Source organism: Strix uralensis, chromosome 16 (assembly GCF_047716275.1).
Source record: "Strix uralensis isolate ZFMK-TIS-50842 chromosome 16, bStrUra1, whole genome shotgun sequence".
Classification (NCBI taxonomy): Eukaryota; Metazoa; Chordata; class Aves; order Strigiformes; family Strigidae; genus Strix; species Strix uralensis.
In genome coordinates this window covers 18,281,554-18,300,638 of record NC_133987.1, presented here as the reverse complement: position 1 = coordinate 18,300,638, position 19,085 = coordinate 18,281,554, and the positions used below count along the sequence as shown (strand labels likewise).

Sequence of the window (19,085 nt, the reverse complement as noted above, 5' to 3'; positions counted from 1 at the left end):
AATCTAGACATCAGTGATGATGATTTCCTTCAGTATGATAATAAATATACAAAAGTACCTTTTTACCTTTAATAATTCCGGATTCGTTGAGCACTTAAAGGTTTTCCTGTTCTGTCATTTCAGGCATCTGATAGCAATTTGTTAAAAATGAGACATGTTGACAATAGACAAATTTGCACAATATGTAAGGAATGTTATTTCAAAATGGAAGTTGGTTCTCTTTACAGCACTTGCATAAAGTTTTAAAGATTTTCACCTTACTTGCTTACCTTCTTGAAAACTGTAACCATTAGGATGACTTCCCGTAAATTATTTGGGGACCATCCGCATAAATCAGTTATTTTATAAGAAACTCTTCAAACCTTCTCTTGAAATTATGTATGAGAAGTCTACAAAGGAAGGTTTTTACTAAGTTTTTTATTGCTCTCCTTTATCAGGAAAAAAAATCAGAATAACTGTTTCTGAACAATAAAGTACTTCTCAACTGAGATGTACAATTTGTACCAGCGTGATTTTCCAAAAGGTATGCATTTGTGTTTGTAATACAGTCAACAGGATCGAGAATGATTTTACGCTAATTATAACAGTTACGTGTTGTTAATCAATTTCCCCTTAAATTTGAAGGACAGAGTATAATTCTTTATAATGGGAACATTTTTTCGTTATTTTTGCACCGAAGGATACAGTTTTAAATCTGAACATGATTTTATTTTTCGTAGTCAAAACGTTCCCAAACAAGTTATTCTATTACAGATTATTGTAGTAGCTTTGAGTATATTCAGTTATGTTTAGAGACCAATATGGGTATGAACTATGAGAGCAAAGATGCCTACTGCAATCTGAGAGCAGAATCTGAATTGAGATTTCACACTTTGAAGAAAAAATGAATACATGGCTGAAACTGAATGAATTAAATATGTATATTGAGTAATTGTGATGTTAATTAAAACTAATTAGAGACTACACAGTGAACTTCCTTTAAGAACTCCAAAAATCCAGACCCAGTTGCTGACTAGTAAACAGCGTAATGTGTGCCTGCAAAGCCACATAACATTGCTTGAAGCAGCAAGTCAGTGTGCAGCCATTTCTGAGATTTCTTAGGCATTAGCTTCAGTTTGAGGGGCTTGGTTAGAAATATTCTCAGACTTCTAGGATTTCTGTTTGTGAAAAATAATCTTTTGCAGTAGATGAGCAGAGAGCTAAGCACTGGATCTGAGTTATGCATTGCACTACCCTAAGTTGCTACTGGTTGTCATGGTAACATTTTTAAATGGTGGTGGCTGTGACTTGACATCAGAACATTTTCTGTTAAGTGAAGATTTTTCTGAGATGGTAATGGAGTGTTTTAAGTGAGTGGACCTTTTGTATTCAATAAAATATTTAGTGTGTTGTAGTAAATATTAATTTGTCCTCCCTTCAAGATAGTCCACCATGCTGTGTATTTACACTTCTGTGCTAATAGAATGGTATTCCTGGAAAAGAGTTAATTCATTCTTAAGAGTCAAACTTGCTAAAAATAAATTTGCTAATAATGCTTTAAATAGTAATTGTTGAAGCTATTTCACTTTATCCTTTCAAAAAGCAGTGTGACAGATCGGTTAAATTTGCCTCAGCTTTTTTATGCATTTCATGAAGTAACAATTTTAGTACTCATTTGTATCTAAAGCTGAATTTAAACATCTTTACACTGGGGCTTTCTTGTTTTGAGTGACTGAAAATAAATGGGTTTACAGTAGCCTGTATTTTGAGGGGGCTGTGGTAAAAATGGCTTAACTAAAAAGCTGGGAATGGAACATCTCTTTGTCAATCATATGTTAACATACTTTGTTACTGACCATATTGTATTTGAGATGAAGCAATGTGAATGCTGTCTTATCCTTCACTTAGATAAGCTTTCAAAGGTGATCTTCAAATCATGTCTGCCACAGAGCAAGGATTTGCTGAGAGTGACAAACACATGCCCACTACATTTGCCATATGCTTTCAATAACTGAATTCCAAGGCTCCTGACAGAAAGGAAATGTCTTAGAAAACTCTCAATAGTACACTTCAATACAGCAGAATACATAGAATGAAAAGCAGAACTGTTTTTGCAAGTCAGGATTTATAAACTTTAATAATACACTTATCAGGAAGAAACGGAAATTTAGTTTAGAGTGTTTGGAGAAATCATCTTGACAGGTAATACTAATTCATTTCTTCTTGCTATTGCACTGCTTCATTGATAGTTCACACGGTTTGATGGCCTTTTGGAGCCAATTTAGCCCTTTGTGGCTCATCATAATCTCATCCTTCATCCCTGTGATTTCAGAGCCTTTATGGAAATACCATGCAGATGTGTATGTGCTTTAGCACAGCTGATAACAGTGTCTTAGATGACCTCATCAATCTTCAAGACATTTTCTACTAATCAGCAAGAGGCTTACAATTTATTTATCTTTTTAGCTTCTTCATTACCTTTTCCTTTTATCTATCTATAAAAAGGATAATCAAACAGTGCTGTAGCCTTGCCATACTAAACTCAGCCTTTTACATACCCACCTAATGTTTTTTAACTCTGCCGTTTTGTTTCTTCATGGTCACTCAGCTGTTTTTTCTCATAGTTCCTGTTGGCTGATTTAATTGCTTTGTCCCTACTGTTTCCCTGCAGCCACCTCATAGATCTAAAAGTTACAAGACACTCAAAAATTAGAGAAACCTACTTCAAACCACGCCTTTCAACATCACCTTTCTTGGGGTTAGATGGAGGATCCTCAGGAAACAAAAATATGACATAAGAAAAAGAAAATTACGACAATTTTTATACATGTAGGGAAATACAATTTGTCTTAAGCTGTGATTGGTGTATAATAATTAATGACTTTTTTCTTTTTTGTTTTACCATTAACAATATGAATTTGGAATTTTGCAATAATGACTGGCTTTCCCAACTTGAGTAACTCACATTAACTTTATTTCAAAAGCACACTGCAATGCATATTTTTATTGAGCAATAAGAGTTAATATTTTCAGTGAAGCATTGATTGGATGTATATATTTTTGTTTCTGCATTTTTAAAAAATGTAATTTATGGAGAAGCACCCTGAGTTTTAGAAAACAATTTTCATTGTATCAGAGTGAGCTATGGACTCACTGTGGATTGGAATTTTGCCCAAAGTGGGAAAAACATAGTATTTTTAACTACTATATCATCATCTAGAGTGGCCATGAAACGTTATGTGAAGTTAGAATAAGGAACAGAATAATAAAACATTACATTTCCATACGTAACATGAAAATATATCAACAAGGCATGTTCAACTGCTTTTAAGAAATTTTACTTTTTAATGTCTTAAAAACCCACAAGGAACACAACTCTTGATTTATCCCAAAGCACTGTACATAACAGTTCAAGATGTAAGTAAGAATCAGTTTTTACTGTAACAATTGAGGATCTCTGTGGGGAAGAAAAAGACAAAGTATCAGGAGCGTTAATCTACAGATAAAACGTATAAAACTGTTCCTTAGAGAAAAAAAAAAAAAAAAAGCTGAAATGTTTTTCTCATCTGATGTGATTATTTGTAATCTTGCCTGATTGTTGTCTGAATACAAAATCATTTGCTCTGTCTTCTGTGGAAGCTGAACCTCAGTCTGTCCAGCCAGCTTCTGTGGTGGCCTGAGAGCCTCCTTATATTCAGCTGTGTGTAGGTACTTTCTTGTTGCATCATGCTGTAGCTTTTGTTTTCTTACCTTCCCTGCATCTTACGTTGTTCATCTCAGGCCAGTATGTTCTGGTGCAGCATACCAGCTTGCTTATACATTCTCTTGGAGTCCTTTGTGGTTCAATCTTTCTTCATAAAACTAGTCTCTAATTACTCGGGATATAGTTCTGATGCATTCACTGTTAAATAAAAGATTACTTAAGTTCTTTGGAGGTGTAGATGCCATTCTGTCAAATCACAGGCCTTTCTTTCACCTGAGTCAGTGAGCGTAAAACTTCCACTTTCTTTTTTGACTTAGGATATACGTTTAGGTTGGTTTTGGTTTTGGTTTTTTTTTAATAATTCATACCATGATATGTACTTGGCCAAACATACCTACTATTGACAGCTAAGGAGGGCTAATGCAGTTAGCTCATTACTGCCTCTTCATTGAGAAAACAATTAAGCAACCATTCTGGGGTAAAGTGAGCTTAGTGGGATAGGCACAGCCCCTGACTCCCATTCTCCAAGTCTGATTTTGAAGTATGTTGTGAAAGATGTGTATAGCTGTTTTTTGCAGTCTCTCCATTCTGACAGGTGGACTTACTAGATCAAATACAGCACTATGCTAGTCTGTTTTCCATTTTGGATCTGGTTTGTAGTTTGGCACGGTGAGCTTAGATCTGCCTTTAAAAGGCAGTGTAGAGGTATTTGAGTAGCAAGATTCTGCCTTGCACGGTCCGATAAGCAAGTGTTGTGTTACTTTTTCAGCTTAGATATGTCTGTTGTACATAGATATAAAACTTGATGTTAAAAACAACAAAAAAACGCTAACAAAATGCCATACTCCAAGATTAGCTGAATGTTTTGGGAACAATTTCACAAAATGCTGGTTTTTAGACTACTACTATTTTCATTATTGACATGAATGATGGAATACAAGGTATTTTTTAAAAATTCTCTGAGAATGTTAATCTGAAAGGACGTGCAAGCATACCTTTAGAATTAAAAATTACCTTGTTGAGTTGGAGACTGAACAGTATGCAGCATAGAAAGGGCAAATTACAAGGTCTACATTTAAAAATATTCGGCTGTAAAAATATAAATGCATAATGACTGCATAGGTAAGTAATTTGCAGTACTATGATTTTAGCTTCTAGTAAATCAGAAATTGAATGTATTAAAGATCATGCTATTGCAAAAAAAAAGCATACACATGCCATACTTTTTATATAAAACCAGAATAAACATCAGTAAGGCCTATGGAACCGTACTCTTGAAAAGTTCAGCATTTGTAAAGCTTCAGCTGCAAGGCAATATTCTGGGAGCAATGCTTCATGATGGCTTAATCAGTGGAAGTACTGAGGAGAGCAATATGGAGCAGCAGAGCTCTGGAAAATGTGACCCACAAGGAGAAGCTGGGGAAGAGAAGCCTGAGCAAGGACTTGATAATAGTCCTCACATACATAAAAAGCAGCTGCAAATAAGGAAATAATCCACTTTTTCTCTGTATTCACTGTGCAGTAGGCCTACTTTGCCACAAGGTCAGTTTAGGATCAGCAGCAAGAAAAACTTTCTGATGGAAGAGCAGTTGAAAACTGAACAAAGTTGCTTTGTAAAGCAGTGAAACCTGTAGTGCTAAAAGTTTGTGGAGTTTAGACAAAAGTTATAGGTATAGCTCATCCTATGAGCTGGGGTAGAGAAAGGCATTGAGCAGTGAGAGAAGCAACCAAACAGTTTGTCTAGATTAGCTGTGTTTATTATTTGCTTACCTCGCTCACACACATTGAGGACACTGATGATTTTAAGTGCTCTTGAGAAAGTGTTCTCCTTGTGCTTGATAACCTAGTTTTATTTTGCCTTTTCCTAACACATTTTGGAATAAATAAAAATAACCTGAAGCGATCTCTTTTCAAATATATAGTACCAATTATTTCCTTTATTACATATGCTTCTTTCAATTTAGAAACAAAAAAAGTAGAAAGCTTATTTGGAGGTCTGGTATTTAATACAGTATATTAATTTCTTAATATCAATTGAAGTAAGAAGATATATGAGTTCTTGGAACCAGAATCAGAATCCCAACTTGGATGCAGTGTGTCATAGGCACAAACTCTTTAGTCCCTAGGGCACACTTGTAGATGGTTTTTATTCATTTAGCGCTTCCTGTTGACTCATTCCTGAAATCCAGAGCACCTTGTTCTCTTTTCCTCCAAACTGGAAATAACATTTTCTGATCATAGTTGAGGAGGGGATACGGCACAGTACAAATAGGCACAACTTAGTGCACCAATGTCTAAATACGGGGTGTTGTTCCAGGCTCTTAGACCTGCAGGGGCTTAACAGAAAGTGCCAGATGCATCCCAGTTATGTGCCATTGAAGACATCATTTGGAAGGAAAACAGGAGTGGATGTAAGAAGAGGAAGAGAGGTGATCTGTCCAAATTAAAATGTGTGATCTTAGCACAATAATTCAAATGCACTAGAATTCATATTCCTTTCATAGTGCTGATGTCTATGTAACACTTCTCTTTCACATATACTGAACAGTATATATATCACTGTTTAAACCTTTTTATATCTCTGTAGGAAGGCTTAGGCATGTTGTCCATGAATGACATTAATCTGAATGACTGCATGTGTAATACTGAGGCTTTGCTTTCACTCAGTCTTGGTGACCAGATAGATCTGCTGCTATGTGCTAACTTTGATTCCAGCCCACTGTTAACTAACAGGATGAGTATGAACTAGCAGAATCTGTTCCAGTCTGTACAGTACCACAGCTAATACTAACTCTGACTCTATCCTAGGACTGAGAAGTGTAGTGTCCGTGTACCTACTGCCCACAGTCCAGTGTTGGACCGCAGAATTGGGTTAGTATGTGCTACATTTTTTGTCGTTGACCAAGATACAAACATAATATCACAGACTGAAGTTTGTAGATGATAAGAAGAGCAGTGAAGGGGAAATACTGGAGAAGTGACTGAGTCATAACAAAACTGATCACTTGATAAAGTGGCTGCAAGCAAGTAATTTGTTTTAAAAATGATCATTGAAAATTATATATGTATTAAAAAAGAATATAGCCCATCAGTTGGGACTTCTGCCATTTCAGTAGAACCTTGGAATATGATGTGGTCCAGAAGGGTGTCCTGGTTTTGTCAGTTCTTGGATGTGTAAGCAACTGACTTCAGACTGTTTTGTTTTATTGAGACTGCTTGACTTCTGTTGGGTAGTGTGTCCTGTTGTCATACATGAAAGTTCAAGAAGAAAGTTTATAAATTGCAAAGTTAGAGAAACTCCATGAAAATGACTAGTAGCTTGGGAAATGTATTTGACAATGAAAGATCATATGGTTTAAAGAAAGCTATTAGATTGACTTGACCTGAGTTGATAAGTAGTGATTTGTTCCCAATTGATACATATTTACCAAGGAATATAACTGTGATAACAGAGGTTTCTTCACTTGCATCAACGAAAGTGTAACAACAGCCAATACCCAGACATCAGAACTAGACAAATTAAGGTTATAGTGTTTTGGCACTGAGAGAAATTAAGCATTGATGCAACTTTATGGAGAGTTACTTCCTGAGAATTTTGGGGTTTTGTTTTTCCCAAAGCATATGATCTATTTGGAACAAGAGTTGATTCAGAAATATCTTATATTTTGTATTATAGGTAAAATCAAAGGATTGTTATGGTCTTACAAGCTCTGCAATACACAGTTGTGGATGTTTAGTGTAATTATGTCACTGAAGAAAATTTGTTAAGGCTTATGGTATGTGGGAATAGGTACACTGTATTAAGTTCCTTGTTTTTTTAGGATGGTTTTGTTTGGCTTAAGTTGGGATAGAACATAGGAAACAAAGTCTAACCCTGTAGAATTGAAAAGTGTAGAAATGCAGTAGCTGCATGAGAATACTTACGTGCCAGCTGCTGAACATAAAACATTCTTCACTGAAGTATAAAATCTGACAGGGAAGTGTAGCTGCTGACAAAGAACATTTTATCTGTGTGACACAGAAAAAATTATCTATATGGAAAAGAAAAAATTACCCATCAGCTACCTTTGGTATATAAGCTTTCAGTTTTGATGAATTCTGGCTAAAATGACCATCGTTCTATTTTTTACAGTTTTCCTTCTCTCCCTCACATATGCTTTCCATTAGGTATGCAATTCTTCTAAAACTTCCATGTACTATTTTTTACAGCTGCTAATTAATATCAACATAGTCAAATTTCCAAGAAATTGTACAGCCCCATTTCTTAATTCAAATTCAGTATTTTATACAGAAATAACCAGTAAGAACTGCACAGGAAATTCAAGGGGAATAGGTAACACTGTACTATACACTCTTAATATATCAGCTACTTCTAGGGAGAAATAGGAGCAAGTGGCTCATTTTAAGACCTATTTTCAAAATTTGTTCCTAAAATAATATTGCTGCAGCCAGCTACCACAGTTCTATAGAAGAAATGCAGTTAGGGTGCAAATTTTTCCAGAGTATTTCTTTTATTGCTGTCTTGTTTCAGTTACGGAGTAGTAGATGTGGCTGTTCAATTGTGTTCTTATAGTCCAAGTTTAATTTCTGTGTGTCTTTTCAAAACTACTTCCTGATGAAGACAAGGAGTAATAATGTAGGAAATGTTTCATGATGCATCCTTGTCATACCTTTTCCAAACTGACTGGAAGCAAGAAACTATAAGAGTTGAGAAAACATAAATTTTCAGTGTAGGTTTTATGGCAGTAAGAGCAAAGAAACATGGTGTTTATAAACAATTTTTGAAGTTGTGAAGGAGGGGGACTTAATAACCAGATAGGAAGGGTAGAAGAAATGCCTAGGGATGTTGGGAACAGAGGAGAACATAGACCTGCCCAGCAGTGAAGTATCTGTCAAATAATGGGAGGGATGTAAGCAGATCTATAGCACTGAGCAGGTGGCTAAGAAGGGTGCCTTGAGTACAAGTGAGAAGAGAAGGAGGATCCTGAGAGGACTGACTCAAGGAATTGAAGCCAGGAATGGGTTTGCATCCAAGAGTTTATGGGTATGGCAGAAGTCAGTTAAAACTTGATAGAAGAGAAGAAAGGGGAGAAAAAGATTAAGAGAAACCAAGAAGACAATGACAGCAGGGAGTTAGTGATGCTAGGAGAGTGCTGTTACAAGAGGGAAAGATGGAGGGGTCAAATATGTAAAGAAGGAGAAAATGGAGAATAAGAAAGCATAAGTACAAGAAGACAATCTGTTCTGCTAGGCTACAGTATTTCGGTCATGCAAGCAAACTTTTTTTTTTTTCATGTTTCATAGTATTTCTGAGGAGACTTGAGTATGGAAGGAGGTACATAAATTTGTTTATTTAGAAGTATGAATATATTGTGGTTTGGTCCTGTTGGTCCAACTGTTGGGCCATGTAGATGCACAGGAAGATGTAGTCTGTACTAGCAAACTTCTAGCCTAAGAGAAATAACATACTAATATAACAGATTTTGGGGAAGTAGAGGAGGGAAGTCAAAACAAAACTGACAAGAGAGAGATGTTCTAAGGCTCAGCAGGATATCTGGATTCAGAGTTAAACAGGCAAGACAATTTGGCACCTGCAGTTCTTCTGCACCTGTCTCACTGGATGGCAGGTCTTCTGGCAAGCAGCTTTTTTCATTGGTGGCAAGAGCATTTGACAGGGAATAAACATATTTGTTCCAGTTTTGTGAACTCACCATAAGGTGTATGCTCCCCTAGAGTGAATGTGCCTCTCATCCCATCCTTGTTATTGCCCTGGCTAGAATCATTTGAAGGATGAATGCTTTCAATGTACAGATAAATATTTTTTTGTTGTTGTTTTAGGTTTTAAGCCTTCTGTAGGAAATGTTTTTCAAAACGTTTTTCAATACGTTTTCCTCTTTTTATTACTTGGTCTTACTCACAAAGAACTAGTTTTAAGGATATCCCAAATGATTTATAGGGAGAGAAGTACAGAAGGATCATAGATTGGAACGTGAAGTCAGTTGTTTGTGGGTGTGTTTTTGTTTTGTTTTTTAAATCCTTCAAATACAGGCATTAGCAGTGTGAATCTTTTTATGGGTCAGAAGAGGTCTGGGGTGAGAAACAAGCTCCTGCATTTGTGACTTTTTTCTGTAGCATTTACAGCCTCAGCAGCAACTTGAAAGCTTCTCTAGTGATTTCCAGGACTGTGAGATGTAATTCCAAGAATGTAAGATGGGAACTTCTTGATGTATTTCATTTATAGTTTGTAATGCTTTACATCTCTTAAAATAGGGAATTGTGCTTAGCATTCAAAATTTCCAGAAAGAAGTAAAGTGGGTTATCATATACCTTATTTGCTACTTAAGTCTCTGTCTCCAGGCAGTCTCCCCAGTGCAGTTAAATTCTGTGTGCTGTATCTGAAGTCATGGAGATCTGACTGAGATTTTTTTTTTTTTTTTGAGGGGAGAAGGAAAAAAAAAGAGGAGGGAGGAAAGCTAGGTGTCACTCTTTTACCAACCTTTGTAGTTAGTAAACAGAAACAGGCTGAAGGCATTCAGAAGAATTTCATGTGGATAGTGTCTGGTTTTGTTGTGGCAGTGGTAGCTTTGTCTTTAGACAAAAAAACATGGTTTTTAGTGAGCTGTCAAGCAGTGAATGATTTCTATACACTTGTTGGGATGAGATCAGTAAATTATCTGAAAATGGTCTTACAAGCAAAATCATTTCAGCTGGACTAGAGGTCCTTCTCTCATTCTTTGTGTCCTGTGAAGTTATAGTGTTTCCAGATCCATTATCTGTGCGTTATATGGAGGTTTATTTCCTTTCAACAGCAAAGTTGTTTTTGTTTATTTCAGTAAATAGTTGCTTTAGATGGTATCTGGAGGGGATAGGGAGGAAAAAAGCTGCTTTTTGAAATAAATATTATATCCTGACCATTGCTAGCCTTCATTATCCACTTTTTATAAACTGGGGTTTGCTGGCTTTTTGTCAGCTTCATTGCAAAGCTTTGTTAATACACCGCCATGAAAATGAAAGTTTCATACACATTGACATAATTAATGAAGAGGCAGGCAGCATGCTCTACCAATTAACACCACAGGGAAAAGGAAAATTGGCTTCCTTTTTGCGAGTTGTGCCAAAGTTAAGAACTGTAACACACAGCAAATAAATAGAGATCCTTTTAATGAGCTGCAAGATCGAGCTGAATAACTCTGAAAGGATGTTGTGTAAACATTGCCAACTATTTAGAGTGTTAGGAGTAATTGATGAGCTTAGTTGAAAGTTGTTGTTGTTGGGGGGGGGGGGGGGGGGGGGCAAGGGAGCCTGTCAAAGAATGGAAATAGTGCTTGTTAATAAATAAATTTTATTTTCAGTGCAGCTATTAGGCATGTTAAAGAATATAACAAGCACTTTAGAACAAATATGAAAAAAAGAAACAGTTTACTGCTTCCTACTCCATCAACAAGTTTGTCAGAATTCATTTTTTCAACTGAGTATTTCAGTACTTGGTATTTACTCATAATGAAAACTTGACTAATTGTTCTCTGATGCTGGTTCTCAATAGCCCAACTATCTGGCAACATAAGACCTCAACCTTGATTTTTTCCAACTGCCTCAGAAGCCCAAATATTAACAGTAAAAGGGAAGTAAACAGGTGAAGTTTCTCTGTGATTTATGTGAAGCATTCTGTTTATCTTGAGGCATATGTGCAGAAAATCAGAGCAGTTCAGGTTAAAACTCTTTTCAAGAAATATTTTAATTAAACAGAATTGTCCTAAAAACCTTAGTAAGATTGAGTTTTCAAAACATACAAAAATCCAAACCTGTAGTGGCTGTTTATTGGGAAAAAAATTAACGGGCATTGCAAGTTAGAAGGCCTGATTCAGAGCCTGCATCTTTTAGTTAATAATGGGACAGAATGTATATGTAATAACAGAAATGTAATTTTGACTGTTCGATGGCACCAGCTAGCTTGATCTCTTTTAAGCAAATAAAACATCTCCTTCAGTTTCTGTCCATTCTAAATAATCTGAATTTTGACAGTAATCAGTTTGTACAATTTTATTTTAGTCCCAAGTCTTGTGTTAGGTCAGATACAGCTTATCACTTCTTGTTGTACACAAGCAGATCACCAAGATTGGTGACGTATGAGCATCTGCACCTTGGCATCTTAAATCTTAAAATATGTCAAAATTGTAATTAGGGAAGCAAAACATGGGAAAGCTACAAGTAATAATTAGAAGCCGATAAAGATGATTCTAGACTTGCTAAATAATTGACCTTCTAAATGGTTATGTCTACTGTTAGAATAATCTCTACAACAGAGAATTACATGGCCCTTCACTTGGTGTGTTAAAGGTGATACCAGAAGCATCCAGTAACTGTACTACTAAGAATATTAATATACAAACACAACTGGAGAGAATTTATTTAGATTGTGGTGAAGCCCTTCTACTATATGTTAAGAAACATGTGTTGCTGAATAGTTAGTTAACTTCTATTTGCAAAAGGAAGGTTAAATGACATAAGAAATGTCAGAGTATTGTAAGATTCAAAATTCATGTTGAATTTCCAAAATGTATTTTTTTAGAAAACAAGAATAATAATGAAACAATATTACTCTACCCCATAAAGATTCCTCACTAAATCTTGAGTCTTCAGCTGCTGGAAGACTGAATATCTACTACCTAATCACTTGTCTAGTGAGGGGGATGCATTTCTGAAATTTTTTTTGTCTTTCGGTAATACTTATTTACATTTCATTTCCTCATTAATTAGTCAGCCTTATTTCAAACTTATCAACATTTTAACTTTTAAAAAAAAATTTTCCATCCTTTTACAACATCAGCTCTGCATCTCTTAGTTTGCTTTTGTCTTTAGCCTTTCACATGCCTACCTCTGGTCATTCTCATGTATTCTCCTTACATATCTTTATATTGTCTAATGTTTTTCGAACCTAGATTTTATCTTAACCTCCCATGAATTAGTAAAATGTCTTCTCCTTCTCTGCCCTCTAAATTTAGTTAATTTATTTTTCTCCCCTTTAACAATTGTCCTGCTTACGTCCTTCAAAACATTTAATGGACTCTGTCCTGTCCTTAATGATGGGCCAAGTCTCTGTTGTGGTGGTGCTCAAGACTTCCTGGCTGTTCTCAGTTAATCTGATGGCTGTCATCCTTTCTTCCCAGCCAGCTGGCCGTAACACTGTCTCCACTCTGACTGTTGCTACCACTAGCATATCAGTGCCTCTTTTTTCCCAAGTGTCTGAATATTCTGATTCCTCTCTTTTGACATCATGTACTCTCTGCCTTTCTGCCACTCTTTCCATGGCCCTGCTGCCTTCTTCTGCAGCCCAGTAGAATAGCCTCCAGCAGATCTATAAACCACAATGACAACCACTGAGTTCCAGCAGGGGAGATGAGCATGGATGTAGTAGGAGAGAGATAGAAAGGACAAAAGCCTTCATAAGGATTTATAAGAGGAAATTACTTTATTGGCTTAGTTTTGTGAGGATTCTGGGTATAATTGTATCTTCTATAATTGACGACTTCTTCAGAAAACCATTTTCTCTCTTTAATGCTTCGTTTTTCCATATTTGTAGAGAGACAGAATGTTACTGAAGTTAATTAATTTGTTTGTCTTCAGGTTGTATGAAGTTCCTCTGTTGAAACTGGCCAAGGATAAAATATAATTAATAACTCATTAACTATTGTCACTAAAGCTTAAAGTACAACAAGCATGTTAAAGACTGATGATCATCATTTCTGTGATAGAAAACCAGCATGATGAGGAGATCTTTAATGCTGAAATCCTTCATGCATACACATCTTGTATAGCAAGTGTATTTCTGGCCACCCATATGTCCAATAGGTAGAAACAGAGAAGTGACAAGAAGTACGAAACAGCTTCTATTGGATGAAAGCTTAAATAGATTAGGATTCTTGAGCTTGGAATAATGACAGCTAAGTGCAAAGAGAGGCCTGTAAATTCAGCAATGCTTCAAAGAGGAGGGAATGTTTTTGCAGTACAAGAATTAGTACTCAGTGATACTGTCGCTCAGCAAGTTCAATATTAGCAAAACAAAGTACTTTTTTCCCATGGACCATGTGGAATTTACAATTTTTGGGGGCTCAAACAGGATGGATCAGGTAGTTGCTGGTATATACAGTGATCTGTATACAAGTTCTAGCTCAGGAGGCTCAGAAGCCACTGACTGCAGGTTTATATTTTGAGGACAAGTGCTGTGCTCCATATACCATTTCTTACATTCATTCCCTAACTGTTTGCTACTAGGATTCTGGAGCAGATGAGCCTTTTCTCTTAGACAGTATGGCAATTCTTATGTATTAAAAATATATATGATCTAGATGATGTTGTTACAAAACTGTCATAATCAATAAGGGCTAATTAAACAATTGTAAAGTTCAAAATCCAATGAAGGAACGTATTTGTGTTTTGCATTTGTATGCCATGAATTAAGTTTCTACAAATAAATATGAGGTACTTAAGAGTGGACAGGTTAGAGCTTATTAATTACCTAGCTTTGAACAGTATATATGCCAGCTCTTATCACTAATAAATCCGTCAGCTTTGAGGGTTTTCCTGTTCATTTCTACTGAACTGTTAGTGTATGTGACAGGTCATGGTTCTGTCAGAACGAATTGTCCCCCTTGAAAAGCTGGCAGCACAGGGAAGTGACAACTTAATGGAAGCTAAAGCACTCTAATGGCAGTGCCTGGTGAAAGCCAGGGAAAGTCATCCACAGCATTTGCCCTGGCTCTTGAAAATGTCTCTTTGCATTTCTGGTTGCGTGCAAGATATTGGAGCTTTACTGGAGTCACATTTACAGGTATTATTAAATGAAATACGATTCAGTAAAATGCTTATTTGTTGATAGACTTTATTCCACTGAGGTCAGCCCCTATAATGTTGTGATCATATTGCAGGTTCTCTGACGTACTGCAGTATTACTCATTTTAAGATCCTTCATTGTAGGTGTTGCATAAACCCATTTCAAATTCATGAAATGAATAGAAGTGTAAACATTTTACCCTACTGTTCACACGAGTGCATAAATATTTTTATTTAGATATGAATGGAGTATGTGTTTAATCAAATGGATGAAAACATAATGCACTTAAGTATACTTGATTATATGTGAACAATATATAGATTATTTCTAGTGTCTTTTATTAGTACTATGAATTAAAAGTTGTGTTGAGCCGATGGATAAAATTATCGTACCAAGATTATTTTGTTGTTTTAATCTATTTTCAGATGACAATGGTGTATGCTAACATATTTATAAATAAATAGAAAGCCAGTCAGTTTCATACATTACATTTTTGAACTGTTATAAATACCCAGTAAGTAGACTTAAATATTTTAATTTTAATTACATTTTAATATTTTAATAACTTTTTAATAGTAAAAACTGAATATTCCACTTAAATTACTGCCTTATTGCAAGGGTTACATGCAAATAATTGCCTTGTTTCTGGGGGTTTTTGGTGTGATGGTGGCTTTGGGGAAAAAACAGAATAGTGATGCCTTTCAGTAGAATAGTATTTCTCCATCTTATAATAAAACGTATGTATGTTTTTACAGGTTGTAATTAACACGGTAGATCTTTTTTTTTTTTAAAAAGTGATGCCTACTAATATCATTACTAAGAGTTAGTAAACTTAATCAGTGCTATACCATTTACCCAAGTTTATAGAAAAACAACAGAAGAGAACAGACCAATGAGGACCTAAAACTGAGAAACTCAAATGTCTGTTTTAAATGAAAAACAACCAACCAACAAAAACCAAACCAAAACAAGCAAAATCTTTTCTGTATGGTTATTTTCACGGTGATTTCCTTTACAGTTGGGACTTTAACATTATTTAGGATGTAACAATTATTTTCATGAAGAAATAGTAAATGATATAAACAGACACTCTTTCTGTAATGTTGTTCTTAACATCAATCTGTTTCATTTCCTCCTTCTCCTCTTTTCAGCCATCTTAGGAGACATACAGCGGCCTTACAAAGCTCTGCATTTCATGTTGAATGATAGGATATCTGGGGTTTTTGCATGCTCTTAACTACTTAATGATATTAATGCAATAAAAATGAAGTTCTAGAACTTTTTTAAATTGCTTACATATGATTTCTGAAGTATAGCTTCAGCAGCTCTGTTGGTACAGAAGATAGCTGAGTTATCATTCCTTCATTTGTAAACACCAGAATCCAAAGGTGTAGTTGCTGATGAAGGCCCTTCTTGTACCGTTATTGTGGATAATGATATTAAATTACTTGTTTGTATCTTAGATAAGTTTATGCTTCACAATGCAATTGGAGCTATGCTCTAAAGAGTCCAGTGCTACAATTTGTGGCTCTGAAGTGGGGAAAAATACATAGGTATTGTCATGTAATATTTTGCATATTAGTTCATACAGAAACATTTACAAATTGTGACATATTTAGAGGACATGCTTGTTTGATTCACAGTTATCAGTGGGACTGTAGGATCTAGGATCCATTGATGCAACTAACCAACTCTAAAGGCAAGGAGAGACAAATGTGGCATTGAAAGGATTTCAGAATTGGAAAAGGTCAGTAAAGCAAGGAGAACACAGCAGAACATAAATGAGGGGGAAAAAAAAAAAAGGGAGATTATAGAAGTCCACAATATAGATACTGAGAATGGAAATCAAGAAAGATAGATGCCTTATAACCTACCACAAGTAGATCCTGCTGTCACAGAATGCCTTGAACTGCATCAAGTGCCTATAAATCAAATATATTCTCTTCAGAGATGTTATAATTCCCTTTAAAAGGCTAGATTCTTAAAACATTCGTCCTTTTAAAAGAATTACTGTCTTTTTATAAGGTGACATACCCTATCTTCTTTGCCTTCTTGAAATTAATGCTTCATCTCAGATGAATAAACAAAAGATTTGTTTATTTTTTAATAATCTTTCTGATGTTCTTTTTATCTTGAGTGGTGATCCAAAATGTCTGTGTTACATTTTTCTTTCATTAGGAGATAAATTGAAAATAGAGACATTTGCTTCGAGTCTCTCATGTTTATTAACAAAAAGGGTGCAGAGTCATATTTTGATGAAAACATGATCAAAAATTATCAAAGGATAATTTCTGTGTTCACAGATAGTAGCTCCTTATAGGCAACCCTCTAGCCCACAACCCTCTCTTTACCTTTCCCAGGGATAAAACTTCTAAAATGGATTTTACTTTTTGGCATTTCATTGTCTCCTCCTCTTGCAGGTTCTCTATGATTTTTGCCTTCCCCCCGCCTCCCTGCCCCAGTACCAAACTGTGACAAAACACTTCTAGCAGAACCCTTTTGCTTACCTTTATTTTTGCTGGTGACAAATGCCTGTGTTAGGGTTCAGAGCACTCTTACTTTGGGTCTATTTCCAATAAGGAGTTCTGTTATTTTTAAGGATTTTCTTGAATAAAGGGTGAAGCTATGGCTTATAGTAACTGCCAACCAGATATTTTATAGTAACTGATATTAATGTATTTTTGCTATTAAGTGGTTTTCAAAATGGCTTATTCTCACTTATAGATTCTCATGGAGTAAGTCCCACTAAGTATACTTCAAGTAGAGAAGCTGCACTTCTCTATATATTCAGTGACTGTGTTTTTTATGTGATATAATACATTACTTTTCAGTTTCTTAACAGAGATGTTCTTTATTAGAAATTGTTTCCTTTACACACAGAATCAATAAGAGCTCACACAATCTCTGCTTCACTTAAATTGGAATTTTCAAGCCTGTTGTACTTCGTAGGGCAGCACTCTGTCGCCAGTTCATGCATATTTAATCTTTAATGGTGACCACAGGATCTACATAATGCACAGCTTTTGATAGTTCTGTGTTTATTGTTTTCAAACATTAAGGAACATTGTCAAGGTTGACGGTCCAAAGTTAAAACAGCCTTTTAGAAAAAAATCAAATAGAAGTCTTTTACACTGTCATTAAAAAAATTCTTCAATTTAACTAAATAATGGTCAACTCGAACAGGACAGCATTACATTGCCAGCTCTTCAGGTGGTGGTATGGCATCACCAACTCCACTGCCTCTTCCCCCACAAATGGAAGGGTTACTTTTGGGTTCCAGTTGTAAGAGTGCATATGCACAAGTGGCCTTTTGTCTCACCTGACCTGTGTTCTTGGGAGAAAGCCAGGTATTAGGAGAGAGACTTGTCTATTTGAAGCACGTTGGTTTACACAGAGCATGACTGTCATGCTCCAGGTCCCAAAACAGAGCTGGTGACAGAGGAGGACAATAGGAGCTCACCTACTAGCAGTTGCAATGAGTTTATTGCACTTATACTGATGGGAGGCCACTTACACTGGTAGTTGGTCTACTAAAGTAGTACCATCTAGTTTTATACACACTGATTTTTTTCAAGAGATGTTAGAGATTGGAGTAATTTCATAACAGAGGAGATGTTCTGACAGCTTCTTTTGCTTTGCAATATCAGGTTCTCAATACTGTGTGAGATATTATCATCATTGATAAATTATTCAGCACAAATTTTTCGTAAGGTAAGAATTTCATCTTCAAGTATGATGGATGTCTCCCATCTTACACCGGGTGCACCTAGCTCCTTTAAGAGCCAGAGGTTCAAAAGCTGTGTTTTGCCACTTTTATTTTGCAGTTGCTTGAAATACTCAGTTTCCTCCTCCTTTTAAGTACTTCTTTTGACTGAATTTGTAGTATTAGAGAAAATATAGATTGAATATAACTTTCTTTTCCCCTAAACTTAACCAGACTTAATTGCGGATTTACAGAATTATGTATATACATATATATATTTCTTTGTATATGTGCATATGTATATTTGTTTTTCCTTCTTAAGTTAATGGACAATTCACTGTATTGATAAGCTTTATGTCATCAGCTGAAGATTAATTCTTGCATTTTAGTGATATTTTAATTTCTTTTAACTGACTAAAGGCAGCAAATCATCATCTTCACTATTTCCCCTTACAGAAAGCCACTGATTGATGTAAGGGGTTTTTTTATACATACATATATACATACATACATATGTGTGTATGTATACACACACAATGCAAATTACTCTCCAAATCCATGTTCAAATTAATTGTTAATTTGACATATTTTTTAATTGACAAAATTTATATTCTGTGAAACAGTGCCAAGTTCAAAGGCACACAAAAATTGGAGTATTTGTCTGCATGCTGTGATTCAAGTGAGAACAGAATTTTTCTGTTCATGCCTACAGCTGTTTCCCTCATACCTGTGTTGTCCTACCTTTAAGAAGCAGCTTGCTTTCAATGTATGCAGTATAAATACTGTGCCTCGTGCGCGGAGTATATTGGCACGCGTAGAAGAGACTTCTTTTAATTTGGGCAAAGCGTGTAGTATATCATACATGTTTG

The 19,085-nt window shown here is 35.6% G+C and overlaps 1 protein-coding gene across 27 annotated transcripts in view; it reads left to right on the top strand.

Annotated features, from left to right (window-relative positions):
* Window positions 1-19,085, top strand: part of RBFOX1 (RNA binding fox-1 homolog 1) — a 919,785-nt gene that overhangs the window by 582,982 nt on the left and 317,718 nt on the right. The gene's annotated exons all lie outside the window — the stretch shown is intronic.